Genomic DNA, 18,565 nt, shown 5'->3' on the forward strand with positions numbered 1-18,565 from the left:
TCTTTTCCAACCTCAATGATTCTATGATTCCAAGTCACTTAGGTTGGTAAAGGCCCCTATGAATCCCCTGTGGATTCTGTGTTGGACCCTGTTGGTCTCAGGATAGCCCTTCTGCGTGCTAGAGCCAGGGATGACCTCTCTCAGCCAGTTATCTGTTTTACCGAAATCTGTAGATGCCGCAACTGGATTGAATTTGCTCACCGTGCTCGGAAGTTGCTGGCACGCACACACAGCACAAACGCACTGCCTGACTTCCTTAGGAAACCAGGCTTAAAAGGGCTGCTTTCCTGTGTCACAAACACGGGGGCTGTCTTTGCCTTGCTGCGTGCTTTTGAAAGCTTTGCCAGGAGAGCCGCGGTGCCACTCTCACGTGCCTGTGGCAGATCTCTGCGCGCATTTCGGGAGCTCTCCGTAAGTTCCAGGTCCGCAAACCTCCCATCCCTCACTCGGTTCTGTGAACACGGGACGTCGAGGCGCCCCCGGCTCTCCCCGGGCCGGACACCGGGGCGCGGGGCAGCCACTCGCGGGGCGGGCCGGGGCGCGGCCAGGAGGCTGGGCCGGCCCGGGGGCGGAGAGCAGGGCACGGCCGGAGGTGGAGCCGGCTGCGCTGGCGGCTCGGGCGCTCCGTGGCTCCGGGCACGGGGTGCGTACGGCAGCGGGAGCGCAGCGCAGCCGCCGAGAGCCGCCCACTCGCCCCAGTTCGGCCGGGCTCCGGGAGCCGCCGCCGTCGACAGGTAAAGGGCCGGGACTCTCTCTGAGGCGAGCCGCCCGCCTTGCCCGGAGACCCGCGGTGCCCGCCGGGGTACCGGCTGTGCAGCAGCCGGGGCGCAGGGAGGTGGCTCGGGGGGCGCGGGGAGGGGGCGATCCCGAGGCTGGAGGCTCCGACCGGCGGCTCCGCGGTCCCCGCACTCAGCATTTCGGTGTTTTCGAACCCCGTCGCCGCAAAAACAGCAGGAGGGTTTGCTGAGTGCCGTGCCTCGGTGGTGTTGCGGGTGTGCGGTCGCCCCTGGAGCCGGGCTGAAGGAGGAGTGAGTTGGCGGTGGGAGTGTGTCATCCGCTGCTGATGTGCAGACCGCTGTCCGTCCCTGCTGTCTGATAGGGATTTAGGGCGGTAGCAGCGCGTTGGTGAGCTGCCATCCCGCTGGGATGGGTGGGTGTTGCAAGCCATGCATCCGGCACCTGGAGTCTAACTTTTGCCTTTAGATGTTGTAGTAAGCGAGTAGGCAGCGTTCTCCGCGCGTTGCCCTCTTTGGTAAGTGTAATTCATTTCTCCATCATGCTTTTCTCAGCAATTAGTAAGATCTGCATGCTTACTGCTTGTATTTCTGTAATAACAGAGAATTTGGATGCAATTAATAGACTGTAGGCACGCATTCCCTGGAATAGCCAGTGGCTACCAGTGCTTGGGCAGGAGCGTGCTGGCCATGGCTGTATGCCCAGCTGGCTGCACTCTGTTCTGAGTACTGGCTCACCCTGGCTTTTTACTAGTAAGTAAAAAGTGTGTGCTCTTACTGTAGAGTTGTCTCCGTTTCATGGGATATGCTCAAGTGCTTCATGGGCTCTGCCAGTAAAGCGGTGTTCAGTGCTTTCATAAGGGGCAGCAGTTGTTTAGACTCAAAAGTATACGAGCTGAGAGCAAATAATAGGAATATTGTTGGAAGACCTAGGTGTGCACTTTCTTTTGCATAGTTTGGGGAGAATTTGTCAAATGTAGGCTGTGCAGTGTGATGTATGTGCTTCTTTGCCGCCTGCTGTCTCTGCAATACTTGTGTTGTGTGCTCAGAGGGTTCAGCCGGCCGACCCTCCTGGGAAGGCAGTTAATATTTCATGTTTGTTGTGGCCGAGGCGCTGCTTTTGTTGGCGCTGGCTGAAGCACCAAGCAGTGCTGTTGCCACAAATGCAAGGGTCGAGGGGCGAGGAGGGGCAAGGAAGAGCCCTAACTTCTCTGAGGTAGCCCAGGCTGTCCCAACATCGAAAGAAGACTTCTGTTTCCTGCAGATTAGTTAACTGGAGGAGCTGTGTCTAACCCCAGAAGAGATGCAGGTGAATGGAGAGAGGGGAGGCACAACACATCAGTGTGCATCTGAGTGGCAGGGCAGGACCAAGCCCCGGCTGGGAGCCCGGCCCTGGGGCTGATGCTGATGGGAGGGCTGCGTGCCATGCTGGATCCCCATACCCTGTACAGCTGCTCACCGCACAGGTACAGGCAAGCCAGCCAGCTTGGGGGCTGCCTTCATTCCTGAGGCAGGAATGCTATATTTCTTTTGTAAATCATGGGGAAATCCCTTTATTCTCTCTGGGGTGTGAGGAAGTGGCATGCTGGGAAGAGCTCTGGACTGTCATTTCCAGACTTGCCTAAGAAGTTAGAATGGAGCCCAGCAACTTTATCTCCCCCCCATGCTGGACACCAAGAGGAGACTCAGGGGTGTTTTTTCTCTCTCTTTTTTTTTTTTTTTTCCACAAAAAAGAGTGGGGATGCGGGTGTTTGCATCTCAGCTGATGGCAACACACAGCTCTGTCCTGGCGTGATCTCACTTTTGGCTGCTCTCACGTGCATTATACTTCTCAGGGTGGGGCTGGGCAGAAGGGAAACAGGAATGGCTGTGTGCGTATGAAAATGCTGAGCTATCCTTAATTCTTTTGCCAAGTTGTCTGTGTGCTGTTTAATTCAAATGATTTCATACACACAGCGTTGCAGGTCTGTTGTTAAAAGGCAGAAACAATTGCTGTAACCAGGAATAACACTGCAGTTCATAAAACATGAGTAACATCTGTCACTGTGACTCCAATTTGTTTCTCTGTTTGTGGAATAACCGAGGTGACAGCTCGGGCAGCCAGGTTTAATGCCCTGTGCTAAACCTTTGCTCCTGCCTCCTGTGGCTCGCTGTGACTCACAGGATCGATGATGCAGCTCCTGCTCTGCAGTGGGGGAGCAGGAGGGGCTCTGGACCACCTGACTGTGTGCAGCGGAACCCCGTTGAGTTTGCTTGGTTTGGGTGCCTGTGAACTGGTCTATCTCGTGCGTTTGCCACTTGCAGTGTGATAGACCTGGGGGGGCTTGTGGTTTGGGGCCAAACTCACGAGGGGTTTGTGCTGCTGTAAGGGCAGCATTTTAGCACCTTTTATCTCCCCTTAATCTGTCCCAGGTTGAATACTGTAGTCAGTTGAAGCAGAGCCATTTCATGCTTTGATGTGTTTATTGGCTCTAGCTTCTCATTCTCATGCTCTTTTTTTTTTTTCTTTTTTTTTTTCTTTAAATTAGCTCGCTCTTCCCACCCTGCCTCCCCAAACAAAATAACTAGAGCAGAGGAGGGAAAAAGTGAATTAACTGTCTTGGTAATTTTTGTGAATGGATTTTCTTGCCTTCTTTGCTGCCTTCTGTAAGATCCCTTCATAATTAAAATATTATGACTATCCTTATGGTAGTCCTTTACTAGTGGCAAGGATCCTAATTTGACGTCAGTGCAAAAAAACTGGGTTCTGGCATAAGGGCAGATGACATTTCATCAGCTGGTGCATGCCCATTTTTTTAAACCACAGTGCTAAGACCATATGGGCAGATAATGAGTTTAAGCTGATAAACAGCTTACAGATTTGCCCAAATAAAGGACTTTCTTCCTAGAAGACGCGTTTTCCTTCAAAATAAATAATGCAGTTCCTGTGTTTTTATTTAATTATCTCTAGTCCTGTCCGTTCTCACCAGGCTGCAGGAAAACAGACACCACTGCTCTGCAAACAGAAGCTATTGGCTTTATGGGGCTGTGGGTCTTAGCTCAGGAATGACTTGAAACAAGAAGTTCAGATGTCACAAAAAAACTGAGGCTTCAAAGTACCTAAATAAGCAGACAGCGGTTCACATTGTGTTCAGGGGGTTCTGTGAGGCAGTGCTTAGTTCTTAACACCTTGAGGATGAGTCACTGCATGAGAGGTGGTAGATCCAAGGCCTGTTTGGGAGCTGTAATTAAACCAGATGAGTATCTATACTTCTTGGTAATCCTTAGAGGCTGGTGAAGTAGCTCTTGTTTGGCATTTGTTTACAAACTCAATGTTGTATTTTTAAACACTACTTTTGCTTTTCTTTAAAGAGTCTTTCCGACTAATGTTCATGTAACTATTTTCCCAAACTTAAATTGGTATCAATAAAACCCAAGGGAAAGATTTTAAATCCATTTTTCTTGTTTTTCTAGTAGTAAAATGGAAATTGGAAAGACACTTGCTTTGGGAAGTAGAAATTTGTAGTTGTGACTTCAAAACGGAAACTTAAAACCAAGTAATGTATTAGTGTAGAAAGGACAGAAACAAGTAGGTTGTGCCCTAAGACAGTAGCAGTAGGCTATTTGCTTATTCCCTTATAAGCTATTTCTTATGTTGCTCAGAAAAATTGGTCCAGATAGCTGTACTGTGTCTCATGATGCTTATTCCTTCTAAAGCTTCCTTGGCTATGTTGAGTTGTTATCTCCCCTCCCACCACTGGAAGTATTGCTGGACTTTCATTATGGTTTCCAAATAAGGAATGTTCAGATGACTAGAACTTTGTTGTCTCATGGTCATTTCTGTCTTGTTTCTAACTGATATGACAGCAGAGTTGCATTCAGCCCTACCATTATTTAGGATTGAAGTACTCATAGAATCATAGAATCACCAAGGTTGGAAAAGGCCTCCAAGATCATCCAGTCCAACTGTCCATCTACCACCAATATTTCCCCACTAAATCGTGTCTCTCAGTCCAACATTTAAGTGTTTCTTGAACGCCTCCAGGGACAGTGATTCTACCACCTCCCTGGGCAGCCTGTTTCAGAGCCTGACCACTCTTTCAGAGAAGAAATTTTTCCTAACATCCAACCTGAATCTCCCCAGCACAACTCGAAGCCATTCCCTCTAGTCCTATTGCTAGTTACACAGAAGAGGCTCAGCATCCCTCACTTCCATTCCTTCCCCTGCAGTAACCTTTCTTATTTTCTGTTCCCTGCACTCGAGGAGTCTTGAGTTTCCAAAATGATGCATGAATTACCTTGTCCCTTAGTTCCAGAGAATTCACATGAATTCAGTGCCTATCAAATAATTGATGGGACTTTTTTCTTTTTTTTTGCCCCACCTCTTGCCATGGGGCACTGAGCCATTGCTTAGCTCTTGGTGCAGATCCTTCATGTCTGATTTAGTATAAATGACCCGAGACTGAAAGAAGAGGCCATAAGAAGGTGTTGCACTGATCTTGTTTTTTTAACACACCAGCTGCTGGACCAGTTGTCAGGATGCTTTTATTTATTTTTTGCACAGATAAGGTTTAAAGAAAAAAATAATTTAAAGATGTTTTATGAATTGACCCCAGATGAGATTTGCTTTTGCACCTCTGCTGCCTTTGCTCTGTGGGAATGGGTTTGGGAGGTTCCTTTCAGCCCAAACTGAGAGGAAGGAGCATGTGTTTTCCAGGGCTTTTCCAGCTGGTAGGGTCTTTCACTGGACTTCTGCAGAGCTAAAGACAGAGGCCAGGAATTCTAGTGAGTTCTGTGAGATTTGGGGTCAGGTTCCCCTCTGGGGATGTCTTGATGCAGGAGGTCTTGGATGGTCACATCCCTTATGTGGATGATTCATGATTGCTGGACAGCTAAAGATATCCAACCTGAGCTTTAAAAATAAAGCAAACCGCAAACCTGATATTTTGTCTCTGTCCTTAAAGATGATAGAACAGTCAAGCTTCTGGGAAGACTCCTGTTTCTGCGCCTGATCCCTTATGATTGTGGAGTCTCTCCTTCAAGAATCCCTGCAATCAGTTTATCATTAGCGGTTTTTGTCTTTTATGTTTGTTGGTGGTTTATTTTGCTGTCAGGATGTTCCTTTTGCTATATATTTACACAAACTTGGTCTAAAATGGAAACGTGCAGCTGTCTAGTAAATAAATAGACAGGTCGCTGTAGAAGTACCCATTGTTAAACCCACACAAATTTCCATTTTCTTGAGCAGTGTATCAATTCAGGAAAAAAGAGAGGACACTTTAGATGAAATGCAGCGCTGAAACTGCCATCCGCGCCCTCAGTATTACTGGACATGGTTATGAGGGCTGCATGATCTTGTGAATCGGGATGTAGGTTTGGATTTTTTCAGCTCAGCTGCTGTCTGTGTTGAGCTTGTTCCCCTCTTTCTGTCCTTCTCGCTCTCCCTGATGGAGCAGCCATATCTCTGTGTGCTGCTGTGCTGCCTCGTGGTCTGGAGCTTGCCCCGTTTGATCCTGGGGAAGCAGTGCGTGGAGCAGCTTTTGATCAGGGGGAAGTGTAACGGCACCAAGCTGCTAATGTGAAAAGTCATGAAGTACAGCAGAGATAATAATAGCTCTTATATTCTTTCAAACTTCTCGCTTGAGTCATAAACAGCTTTAAATAAATTATATGCCATTCCAAATGCCTGGAAAGCCAAGAGGACAGCTGAGCGGGTGGGGTGTGGGTCCATATGGTGACTTGTTCCCTGCGGTTCAGGCACAGCCTGGCAGGGGCTGAGGGGCCCTGGGCTGGGTACGGCATGCAGCTCTCCCGCGCTGACTGCTCCAGCTCCGTGCTTCTCACAGGGCTCAGCAATGCAATTGTAGTACTAGCAGCTTTCCTTCGTGGCTCTGTGCCCAGTTTGAAGAGGGGTGATTTTGGTCATGCTGCTAGACATACGTATTTATGGCCCTATTTCATCTGTTGAATTGAATCTGTTAGTGTATTTTTAACATTATTGTGGAAACAGTTACTATATTTACTCTTTATGAAAAGCTCAGTGTAATGAGGAGGGAGTTTGGTATAGTAAAGATTGTGCTAGATGGTGATGTCCATGCTTCTTCAGGGGAAAAAATGGACCAAATGAGTTGACTGGCACTGTGCCTGTTCTTGAGACAAGGCCCTGGCCGGGCACTGAGCTGGAACACGTTATGCTGGGAAAGCAGGGAAGGGACTTGTTCTTGGCTCACTTAATGGCACATCTCATTTCTTGGGGAGTGAAGGGAACCAGATCTTCTTGTACTGAGAGCTGCTTGGCTGGGCTGGGCTGGCTCAAACCTGCTGGGAACTCCTTGCTCAGGGACGTCTCTGAGGCTCACAGTACCTTAGTGAACTTCTCTGAGTTTGCTGCTGGGTAAATGAGATAGCAACGTGGACACTCAGCATTTGCAATGGGAGTCACTGTTGTCAATGTTCTTATTTCAGTAAGTGCATGAAAACAGTGCTTTATGTGTCCTTCTTGGCTGGTGATAATTGGTGGGGCTTAAACGGGGTCTACAATGCACATGCATGAGAAATAACTGAGAATGAAGGACTGAATGTCTTCCAGTGTTCTTAAGAGGGGCAGGCTTTGGATCTGGTGTATTTCTGAACTGCTGGGTGCCCTTTGTTCCTGTTAATGTCAGAGGGGATTGTCAAAGTAGGTGCTTATCTTGTGTTGATCAGCAAATCTTATGCTTCCTATGGGGCCGTGGCTGAAGCACAGACACGTAATGGGTCTTCTGGAGTTGAACCACACTGTTACATACAGATAAGATACAGGAAGTGCTGGGATTCTTCTGCAATTAGTTCTGCAAATGCTTAAGGCATGAGGCTGGAAGCACCAATAGGTCTTTGACCTATGTTTTCCTTCAACAGCCTGAGAACTGACAATGTAATGCCTTGCTGATGTGATGCTGACTCTGGGTCAGCAGTCTTGAAAAAAGACCTTACAGACTGGGGTGGATTTGTGCTCAGAGTGGCTCTTTGCCAGGTATGAAGAAAGGATTCTATTCTTTTAGATGTTTCGTGGGTCACATCATGAGCAGTAGTCTGATGAGATTAAGAAGGAACAGACTTCTCAAAAGCTGGATGGATGAAGGTCTTTATTGTTTTTCTTTTTTATTCCCTCACTGTGCTGGAAGGAATAGAAGGTCTCATGCTTTGCGTTTTGTGTTTTGCAGTATTTTGATACTGCAATGAAGATGGCTTGGCAGGAGAAGAGTTGGTTTAATTTTAAAACATTAATTTCATTTGTTAACACCACTGCAGGTATTTCCAAGCATCGCTGTGTAGTGGATTTCAGTTAATATTTCTGCAGTGTGATGGGAGCAGCTTTGAAGTATTGCATGGGAATACAACAGAATTCGGAAACAAGTGGGCTCTCCCTCTCAAGTCCTGTCATTGATTTTCATAGAATATCTCTAATTGGAAGAGACCGATAAGGATCTCTGAATCCATCTCAAAACTTGTGCTCAGAACTGAGCGGTGCAAATGCCAGCTAGTATCAGGCTGCTGAGAATAAAGCCTCTTCAGCTGTGGGCAACTTGCATTCCTTCTCTGAGCATCTGCTTTGCCAGCTGTGAAAGTGGAGGAGAAGCCTCTATACATGAGTATGATAGATGTTCTTGATGGCTGATCTTGATTAAAGTGGCTGGAACTGAGAAGCCTCATGGTCTGCAGTTTGGAACTGTGGAGGTTTCATGTGGTGTAAACCACCAGCTTGCATCTTTGTTAGGGAAGAGAAGTACAAGCTTAGAATCATTCTGGAGCAAGAGGGTCAAAGGATTTGTAGGCTGGAAGAACTTATCTAGGACAGGGATCCCAGATAAGAAGTATTCCTCGTGCAGTCTGAATGGATTTACTTGGAGCTTTGTAAAGCATCTGTCCAGGGCTGGATTTCACCTTTGCACCACAGGGTGATGCAGTTGCGTTTCCTTTTGTGGTTTTTCCAATTCCCCCATGCTTCACACTCTTGCATTTTATGATCAAAGCTCTGCTCTTTAAAGATATGGCAATGCCTTGTAATAGTGCTCAGAAAATCCCTTATGGGGAGCAGTTCTGATTAGATGTTGAGGAATTCTTTAATTCTCTTCAGACTTCTTGCTATTAGGAACACCTTGCTTACAAAAGGCGTGGGTTTTTTTTCCTGGCTGCTTCTCCTCCAGCTTCCCTCCTCTCCAGACAGTGCACTCATTTTTTGTGCTCTCTCATTGCCTTGTTTTATATCAACTTGGTTCCTTGGTTCTTGCGTTCAGCTCATTCTTTTATCTTCTACAGCACTCAGTGAATGTTTAAAAATAATAAATATTAATAATGGAGTCCTTTGAACTAGCAGGCTCTTTGCTGCTTAAGCTCACCTTTTCCTGCTGCTTATCCCCTATTAAAAGTTGCTATAATCTGCAGATTGTAACCATAATAACTTCTGCCACAGCGGCTGGGTTTGTGACAAACGTAGGATTATAGCTCCGGGTGGGGAAATGGCAGTGGAAGCAGATAACCTCAAAGGCACAAAGCTGTTGTTTCACTTGAAATATTCATGGCAATAAAGGAAGAGAAACCAAAAAAACTTAGTGTGGGAATAGAGCTGTCTATCTAAATAGTTCTTCTTTTACAAGTTTCCATGGAGTGTCAGTGACCTATATAGGATAATCCTGTATTGCACATAAAACCCTGCGTTTAGAAGGGGAAAAGCATTCTTTCTGAAGAACCTAGCTTAAGAAGGCCTTACTTTTGGAGGCACTTTCAAGTGAGCTCACAGGAAGTGTCTTAAAACAGCAAGACAGACGGAGGTACATTTGTGCCATGACTAGGTGTTTTCTTTTAATTCCCTCTTAGTCAGGTTTCCCTCTCCTTACAGCCACAGAGGGGAAAGCTGCCCTTGCGTGTGGCCCACGTGATACACAGGCTGGGCTCTGGAGCTTCCCCCCATGTACATATGCTTACATGCTTCTGGACGTCAGCAACGTTTTAAGTCTCAGATCACACAGACTGAGGAACAAGTGATGTAAACAGGAACGGAGTGTGTGAGGTTTTCCCACCACGCCTCCTTTCCGCTGTTAAACAATACAGTTAGAAGACGAGAGAAACCTGAAGTGTCAGGACAGACTTCAGGAAGCCTTGTTGGTTGAGCAGAGCAGCTGCTGGGCAGGCTGCTTCCCGGCGTGCGTCCTCAGCTGAAACCACATTACTTACTGTTCAGGACTGGGACTGGCTGGGAGTTTGTTCAAGGAAACAATTTGCCTGAAGAAAAATGCTGATTTATTGAAACCAGTGCTGCTTTGTGGGAAAGAGCTGGTCTCCACTCAGTTCTCCTTGGGTGAATTTCTTGGGTTTGGAACAGAATTTCTTAGTCAAAACAGAGATGCTGGCCAGACGTCAGGCCGTTTGGGTTTTTCACCTATGTACACAAATCCAAAACAGGGTCCTGGAAGCAGGTTCCTCACATGCCAGATGTGCATGTCCTAACCACAAGATTGCTGTTCCAGTGCATGAGGGTTTTTGCATGAAGAGAGTTCCAAGGCGGATTTCATAGCTTCATCCCTAAGAGAATAAGAGAAAAGGAGAACAGCAACTGTCCACGAAGCACTTCTGGTGTTTTTTGGCAGGGTCAGGACTTCACAAGTGATTATAGGATGAAAATGCTCTTAAGCTCCTGCCCTCTCTGAGGAGCATTGTTAGAAAACCACCTGAAGCAGCCAAGGAAAACAGAGCTGAGCGCTGCTGATATGTTTGTGCCTGGGCCATTGTTGTTGGGCAGGGTATGAAAAAATAATGCTTAGGGCAAGAGAGGAGCTGCTTGGAAGAGGATGAAACACACGCCTGCTGGTTGATTGCAGTGAGCTCAGCAGAGCCAGGAGTAACACGTGGTTGCAGCAGGAGGCCTCTCTCCTCCACTTTCTTCCCTCCTCCCATTTAATGGACAGGAGAGGGAAATGGTCCATTCTTCATACTTTCTTAATCCTCCTTGGAGAGTGAGAAGGTGGCCAGGCTGAGGTCTCTAGGAAGCTAGATGTGTGCTTACCCAGGGCATTTGATCTCTGTGGTTGCTGTCTGCGTGACCGAAGCTGCAGGCAGTGGGTGTTTCTGGGCCCCTGGGCTACGTGCATCCCTATGTGCTGCATAAGGTGGTCACTCAGATCTCACTGTGTGAAAATCCCACTCTGCTTTTTCTTTGGATTTTAATTCCGGCTTTCAAAAAAGGAAAGGTGAGATGTGGCAAAGTGGGGGAAGCTGGTATTTTAAGCTGCTTTTTTTGCATGGGCAAAGAAAAAAACACTCCTTTTAAAGGCAAAAGGTTCCAAGTTGTTGCTGTGTAATTGAGGTTTAAATAATGGGAGTTTCCTGTTTCCAAAAGCCAAATGCATCCTCTGATGGTCTCTGCTGACCTGTTTCAAGAAGGCTTTTGTTCACATTGTGGTAGATGAAGAGCCCACGCTTGCCTTTTTGTTTTTGCTTCCTCCTTCAAGTTGAAGCAGGAGGCGTGAGGTGTGTTCACACCAGGTGAAAGCACAGGGCAGCAAAGGGCCTGAGCAGCTGGCAGCCAGAGCCAGGATGTCTGTCCTGCAGCTTTGATGGCTCTGGGATGGACCCACAGCACGCTGTCAGCTCTAGATCCTCTGTGAACTCTGCTCCTGGGTGTGAGAAGAGCTCCAACATGTGTGAAGGGGGCAGACCCCAGATACAAAGCCTTTAAAATGAACAAAAACACTTTAAGCCTTGCTTTTATGTTTTTGGTGATAAGTAGACTGGATCTCTTTTGAAATATTAGATGACAATGATCTCTTAGTTTTCATTTTTTAGATTGGTGTTATTTCTTAGATCAATCTCTTTAATTAATTAAGTCTGAGTCTATCTTCAGCTGAAACATCAGCAGTTTTCTGCCTCTTTTGGTTGCAGTCACTGAAGGAACATCTAAAGGAGCCTTTAAGAAGTTGATTGCTGAGGTTCCCTAGGGGTTCCCTAGGTACCCAGGAGGATGAAGATAAGCTGCTGTTTTTCTTCAGAGGCTTAAATTCTGCTCTGAGTGACGGCTGGTATTTTGGGATGGTCAGCGTGCATCTTCTAATCAGTGAATGACCAGATTGCTCTGCATCCATTGCAAGTCTGTGTACTTTGTACTAGTTAAATATACTTGAATTACTGAGAAAAGTAAACTGTTGATTTAAGATTCTCCAGAATCAGGGATGGAGAACTGAAAAAAAAAAAAAATCATTAATGAAATCATTTTCTCACTAAGTTATAACTTAAATGCATGTCTCAAAGATGTAAGCTGGAGCTAGAATTCAGATGAGGGCTGCACACTCAGACTGACATGCAAAATCCTTTCTGTGGCTGGAGCTGTCCTGAAGGCTTCAGTGTTGCAGTCTAGGGCTGGTCATGTAAAGCTGAGCAGCCCAAAAGAAGCCATGGAGTGGATCTTTTTCCCAATATCCTATAAGATTATATCTATAGGCTGTCCTTTAACACAAAGCTGCAACCTTCAGCTCTGATTATTGATTCTTTATGAAGTGCAACAGTATGGAGTGAGCCCAAGCATTGATTTTCAAATAGAATGTTATTAAATGCAAGAGGCCCTCTGTTTGGCTGTCTTGCAGCTTCGTGACTCTGTGTTGACAAGATTTATTGCTTCCTCCATCTTTTCTAACCTTCCCGAGTCTTTTTCCCTGTGATGAAGAATGGCAAGGATATGTCCAGATACACTATTGCTTAGCAAGGAAGTAGTGAAACAGATGCAGTTGTTGAAATTGATGATAAGGTAGTTTTCCCAGCATTCTGATAGCTGTAAATGCAATTGACAGAAGATTTGCATTGGTAGAAGTGTTTGTTATTGTGTGTGTGTACTCCTGGACATCACTTGGAGATTGACTGGTAGGTAATGAAGTGGGCAGCTTGCTTGAGTGAGCAGCATGGGTAGGCACTTGAACTGCACGTGTGCTTTCCCCTCTGAGTGGTGCTCAGATCACCCTGGCAGATGTAGCCTCTCTTCTGTGAGTCGCAGTCACTGCCTGCCACTTTGTTATCAGAAGTTTACATGTGGTCCACAGCATCTCAGCATCTTACAGTTGCAAATGGACTCTGTCTTTGTGACACCTTTTGGAGGCAGAGAATTCTGTTTACTGCCAACTGTTTTAGTGATGCGTGTCAAATCTGAGTGACTTGACAATGGTAATGCAAGAAACTTGGAACAGATAACAGAATAGGAAATCTTTTTATTATTTTTTTTACTTTTTTTTTTTTTTTTTTTTTTAGAAGGAGCCATTATCACTTTCTTCCTTAACAGGACCTATCCAAATTCTGCTCCTAGAAGATACATTTTGGGCTTGAAAAATGGGAAGGGAATATTTTCTGTCTTACAGGGAGAGTTTTGCCAGCTAAATCAATAGCTTTCTCTTCTACTCTCATGGAGCTGAATGTTCTGTTGTTAAAGTCTTCCCTTTTCTTCACCGTGCTAATTATGCATTCACTAAATTTGGATAAAGCACCTTTTTCTCTGTAAAATAAGCTCTGGTTGTTTCTCATAGGAAAAACAAACAGTTTCTGAAGTTCTGAGACAATTGACTGGAGTTCCTTATCTCAGCCAAGTTAATGCACGTTTGTGGTTTGGGGATGCACAACAGAGCGTGGGAGACTATGGGTCACAGCCCTTGGATCTGAACCTCAGTTTTCCACCTCCCACTGCAGTGCATGCGCTGTTGCTCTTGGCTTCTTTTGACTGCACTTTTGACTGGTTAACCTTCGTTAGAAGTGTGCACAGGTTTCTAATGAACATTGTTGGGAAGCAGTCTGTTCAAAGGAAAAAGCATGTGCAGGGAAAATGTAATCATGCCTAATTGTCCTTAACGAGTTAGTGACTCCTCAAGTCCTGAAATATGGTGATCTCTCAGGTGTGATGCTGTCCCGCAGCACCCAGCGGCTTCACTGAGAAATCCTAATCACTGGCAGGAGATGATGAGATGGCTGCTTTCCTTGCCCTGAGGCAGTCCTGGGTGCTTCCTTGGGAAAGCAGTGTGCTTTAGTAGTTCTTAAGGCACACGCTGCAGAAACTTCCCAGGCATAAGTTTGCAGTTGCTGAGTATTAATGCCAATTATACAGTTCAAAGCCACAGCTTTGCTCTTGAAATTGTGCTAGTATTAACAAATTCAGCCTTGATCCTGACAAGGAGCCTCTGGTCCCCAAGCTTGTGCTGAATCCAGGTCAAGGTTTTAATTTGCTCATTTTAAGAAATGCCGAGTGCCCTCAGTGCTAGCTGCAATTAGTGGATGCTGGGAGTGCTTTGTGCTCTGAAAGGAAAGCAGCAGCTGTGAGCTGTGGTGTACAGAAGCCAGGGTCTCTGGGGGACTGCAGTGTCTAAGATGATGCCCCTGTATTTGTTTCTTAATTTGACCTCAGACACTTCACATGGCTTCTCTTGAACTTCAGAACTCTGCTTTTCTTGAGCGTATTTGAGACCTCTAGTTTGGCTGCTCCTTGGAGCTTCCTATTAAGGTAGTAAGAGGCAGAAAACCCCTTGGTTGCCTCAAGCTGAGGAGGAAATCTAGACTTGAAGGATTATCTCAATGCAATGAATTTTAAAGACTTAATGCTATATTTGTGTGGAAAGCTATCAAAATGCTAATGGTTCTGCTGTCTATTTTAACTCTCAACATAGAGAGCAATTGGGGTGGTAGTAGGGAAGAGTGATGTTTTTTAGCCAAAAAAGGATGGTGCAGACAGAAGTTAAGTTTCAAATGGCTTTTTACCTCTGTTAGCCACAACTTCTCCCATCAACAAGGAAGAAAGATGGCATGGTTCTGAATGCTCATTTGTTCCAGTCTGCAGGTGTGGTGTCAATCAGGTAATGCTGCAAACAGCAGCCTGTGGGGAGGGCAGCACCCAAGGAAAAAGGGAGTGGAAATCAGGCTGAATAACTCCTAAGACCCTTCCCAGACTTGGTAAATGGTAGTACAGACACTCTGTGCTTCCCCAACCAGTTTTTAGGATGTGTACCCGGTCCGCAGTGTTGGAGGTGTATCTGTTGTGTGTGGGGTCTGCGTTGCTTTGTTGTTGTCAGCACAGCCCATCCAGCCATGTCCTGGCGCTGGTTGGCTTGTCCCAGCTGCAGGTCTGATTCTTCTGGATTTCATACCTCACCATCTTCACAGAGGAAGGCTCAAACTCTGGGATTACAGCTGGGAGGGCTGTGTGTGTTTGCCAGAAAGCATCTGTGATCTGGGAGCAAGGACCTGCCTAGCTCTGTGCTGCTGTGCCTGCTCAGGAGGCAGGGCGAGCATCCTCCTCCTGGGATATTAACTGTAGCTGTGACAAACTTCTGCTCTATTTATTTAGGTCTTCAGCTGAGGTTTTTGACGTGTTGGAAATATCTCATTCAGCTCTATAGAGATTCTGTTAATGTTGTGCTTTGGAGCCAGGTAAATACTTAGATAACTGGTATATAAATAACTGAAACTGTGAGTGTTATTAAACCCATGAGATACTGTCATTCCTTTAACTGTCTCTAAAATGTCTTGGAACAATAGAGCTGTCTGTGTTTATCTTTAATCAGGCCTAACCACGTAATTTTAGCCCCCAGCAGTGCCTGAATCACTGAGCTGCAGGGACATCTCGCCATTAAGACTGAGACATTTAGGTTTCAGTGAACTTGCAGTGTGTGTGTTTGTTTTGTTTTTAAGGCATACTTTCTTTTAATATTAGCTCTCTGCTCAATTGTTTCACTGCTTCAAAGTAGCAGCACCTCCCCTCTTGCATTTGTTACCTAGAGGAGAGTGACTGCCAGCACACCCTAGGGCAGGAGCAGGGGCAGGCAGTAGAGGAGGACTTGCTGCAGGGGTTTCCTTCGGGGACAGAACCAGGAGGGCAGACGAAGCAAGCCAAAGGTAAATGGACTGGATAGCAGAGAAAGGCTGGAATATGCTTCTTTCCCTTTCATAAAGGGTATTGTGAGGTATTACTTTGCTTGAGGCATCTCAAACTGGGGAAATGAGCTTTAGGGGTTGTTCTGAATGATATAAAGACAAAAGTACTGTGTAGTGAGCTAGGAATGGGGCACTCTTGAAATCCAGTCTGTTTGTTGATCATAATTTCCTGTGTGACTTTTAACACATTGGGTGTGTGTGTGTGTATATATATATATATATATATATATTTGACAGAGGGAGTAGATTTGTTTTCTAATTCCCTGTGCTTTGTATTTTTCCCAGCATGGACAGTCTGCTTGCCATTTATGCTTAAAGATTGTTTCCATTGGGCTCATATCTCTGTTTCTTACATTTCACGTTGGGCAGCTTTAGGTACTCTGAACAGTACCTTTTAATAAGAAATGGTTTCCTCTGAAATGTTAGTGTTCTATTGGGAAAATCTCATTTCTTTTTTCAACATTAAGTTACTTTTTTTTGCACAAAGTATGCCTTGGTATATGTTGAAAATATGAGACTGTATGCATAAATATGTTGTTCCTATTGTTTCTGTAGTTGGCTTTGCATGTATAAGGAGAGTGGATCTTGAGTTGCATTCTCCCACTCACTACAACCCCTTCTTCCATACTAATAGATGACGTTATTGGCAGTAGGAAAAGCGGGGCTTAGAGGACTGTATGTGTGTGACATATCAGCCTCACTTCCGTGATTAAGTATGCAGTTAATCTGCAGATTAAATACTAAGCACAAATGCAAAACAAAATCCTCTACCATTTCTGAAGGTGCCCGTCATTCAGAGCTGGGCTTTTGGATGAACTTGAGAAGCAGGCTCCTGGGCTGCCCATAAAGGAGTGGGGACCTACAGCCATGAGCTGTGGAGGGTGCTTCTTGCATGGGAATGGGTTACCTTCTCTGATGGAAAACAGTGCAGGTGTTTGTTTTATTTACAGTTGCCTTGGGAGAGTAATTATTGTGCAGAATAAAATGGGAATGTCTGACTTCTTCCTTTTTTAATTGCCTGCCTAATTTAAAAGCCCCAGTTTTCCCTGCTGATGACTGAATGCAGAAAGGAGTGCCGAAACGCTGATTATCAGAAAACACAGTCTAAAACCTGCAAGTCATCTGTACTGGTTTGCAACTTACAGCCCTGTTTGTGTGTATTGGTCTTTTTCTGAAGTGAGAAGGATCTTAGATCCAGCCCATCACTGAGAAGGCTGAGAAAGCTTCTCTATTTTCTCACCTGGATAAATCTGTGATTTTGTGTCAGAGGAATAATGGTTTGGCATATTGGAGCTATTCTGCTCTGAGAGATCTTTGTAGTTGTTAGAGCAGTCATTCTTTCCAACAATTCCATTAATTCCTATTTGCAGACTCTGACTGAAGAATACCCAGGATAAGCACCAGCAGGACGGATAGGCTACTTCTGGGAAAGTCCTCAGTTAAATTTTGCCTTGAAGTTAGGGATAAAAGAGCTATGAACCAGTTTGCAGTAGTCCAAAAGCCAGGCGCTCAGCCAAATTACCAGCTGTTAGATGAGCTGTGATTGTTGTCCATGTGTGGTCTTCACCCATGGCAAATGCAAGGTAATGTAATTCAGCTGAACTCCATCCCATTAAAGTAAATGGGCTCCCATTAGCCGTGGGTCAGGAACATGCACTTGGGGAGCTATACAGCTTGGTTGTTGTGTGGGTGGCTGCTATTGCACTGTACCACAGCTCTGCTGCAGCCTCTGTTTGTGTGGCCTGTTGACCAAGTAGCAGGTATGGCCAGCTGCAAGGAGAGGGAAGGTGAAGTTGTGCCTCCAGTTTGTGAATACTGCCCCTAAATCTCATGCTATTTGGTTGGGTGTTTTTTGTTTTTTTTTTTCATTTGTTTGGGGGGGGGGGAGGAGCTGGGAGGAAGTGGTCAATGTGCTGAGTTTGTAATTGATGGAAATAGTGGTTTGCTGTTTCTAACAGTTATGGCCTCCTCTTCCAGTAGGAGGACCTACTGTCTGTAACAGGTACTGTTGCCAAACACGTCTTTGTTCTTCTGGGAATGTGCTGGCCTGAAGGTCTCTATCTCCAGTCAACTCTCAAGCTTCAAAAACAGGAAACATTATTGCAGTTTTCACCTTCCCAAAATAACTGTGTTAACTTCTAACAGGACTAAAATTGTCCTGTTAGTAATAGAGCAAGCAACAGTCAGTTCCTTTGTCTATTGTATCAGTACCTTGCCCAGTAGTAGCAGGACATGCAGAATGTTTCACCCACAGGCAGTTCAACAAACCTTGGCAACGTGGAGCCATGTACAATTTAGTGACCGTAAGAGGGTTTTAGAAGGAAATTGGAATAAAATAGTGTTGAAAAGGGTCTAAGGTGGTCTTGCATTGGCAAGTTATGATTATAGTTTATGATTTTAGGCATTTGGAGTAGATGATTTGATGCACGCAGCACCACCGCAGTGTTATGAGGTCAGGGTTGCGTATACCTCTATACCCTTGTGATTTGGTGCTTTCTTGCAAGCTGGGGCTGACATCTCCAGTTAGTGGCTGCTAAAAGCTTTAGGTTGTAAGCCATCCCATTTCCACTGTCTCCCAGAAATCATTTCAGTTTGGCCTTTTTTTTTTTTTTTTTTTTTTTCCCCAGCTCAGATCCTCCTTCTTTACTGGGATTCTCTGGAAATGCAAGTCCGGATGTATTTCTTAAGCATATGTGAGGTGTAACATCTGTTGTTTGCGACACAGATCACTGCACATGGCAGGATGTATGTGGAAATGTGTGCACAGCCAGCTTTCACTGCACAATGAAGATTTGGTTAAATGGGAATTAGGATTAATGCTGGATTTAAGAGTCTCATAGTTGGCTGGTAATAACCTAATCTCCTCAAAGGCTGCAGGCAGGCTGGCAGCATTCAGCCCAAGGCTGTTGTTTGCAAAA

The 18,565-nt window shown here is 45.5% G+C and overlaps 1 protein-coding gene across 7 annotated transcripts in view; it reads left to right on the top strand.

Moving 5' to 3' along the window:
* Positions 1 to 382: 382 nt before the first annotated feature.
* The window catches only part of TSPAN18 (tetraspanin 18), a 108,519-nt gene continuing 90,336 nt past the window's right edge, over positions 383 to 18,565 (top strand). For 3 of the 7 annotated variants that reach the window (XM_090140831.1, XM_031593373.2, XM_090140832.1), the window contains exon 1: positions 587 to 734. The gene's annotated coding sequence lies outside the window, so the exon portion shown is untranslated. Of the gene's footprint in view, positions 423 to 586; positions 735 to 869; positions 1,253 to 17,147; positions 17,408 to 18,565 lie in introns of those variants that run through there. The other 4 variants (XM_090140828.1, XM_090140829.1, XM_090140827.1 and 1 more) reach the window with 4 other exon arrangements.

The sequence above is a fragment of the Phasianus colchicus genome, chromosome 5 (assembly GCF_987193195.1).
Source record: "Phasianus colchicus chromosome 5, bPhaCol1.hap1.1, whole genome shotgun sequence".
Taxonomy (NCBI): Eukaryota; Metazoa; Chordata; class Aves; order Galliformes; family Phasianidae; genus Phasianus; species Phasianus colchicus.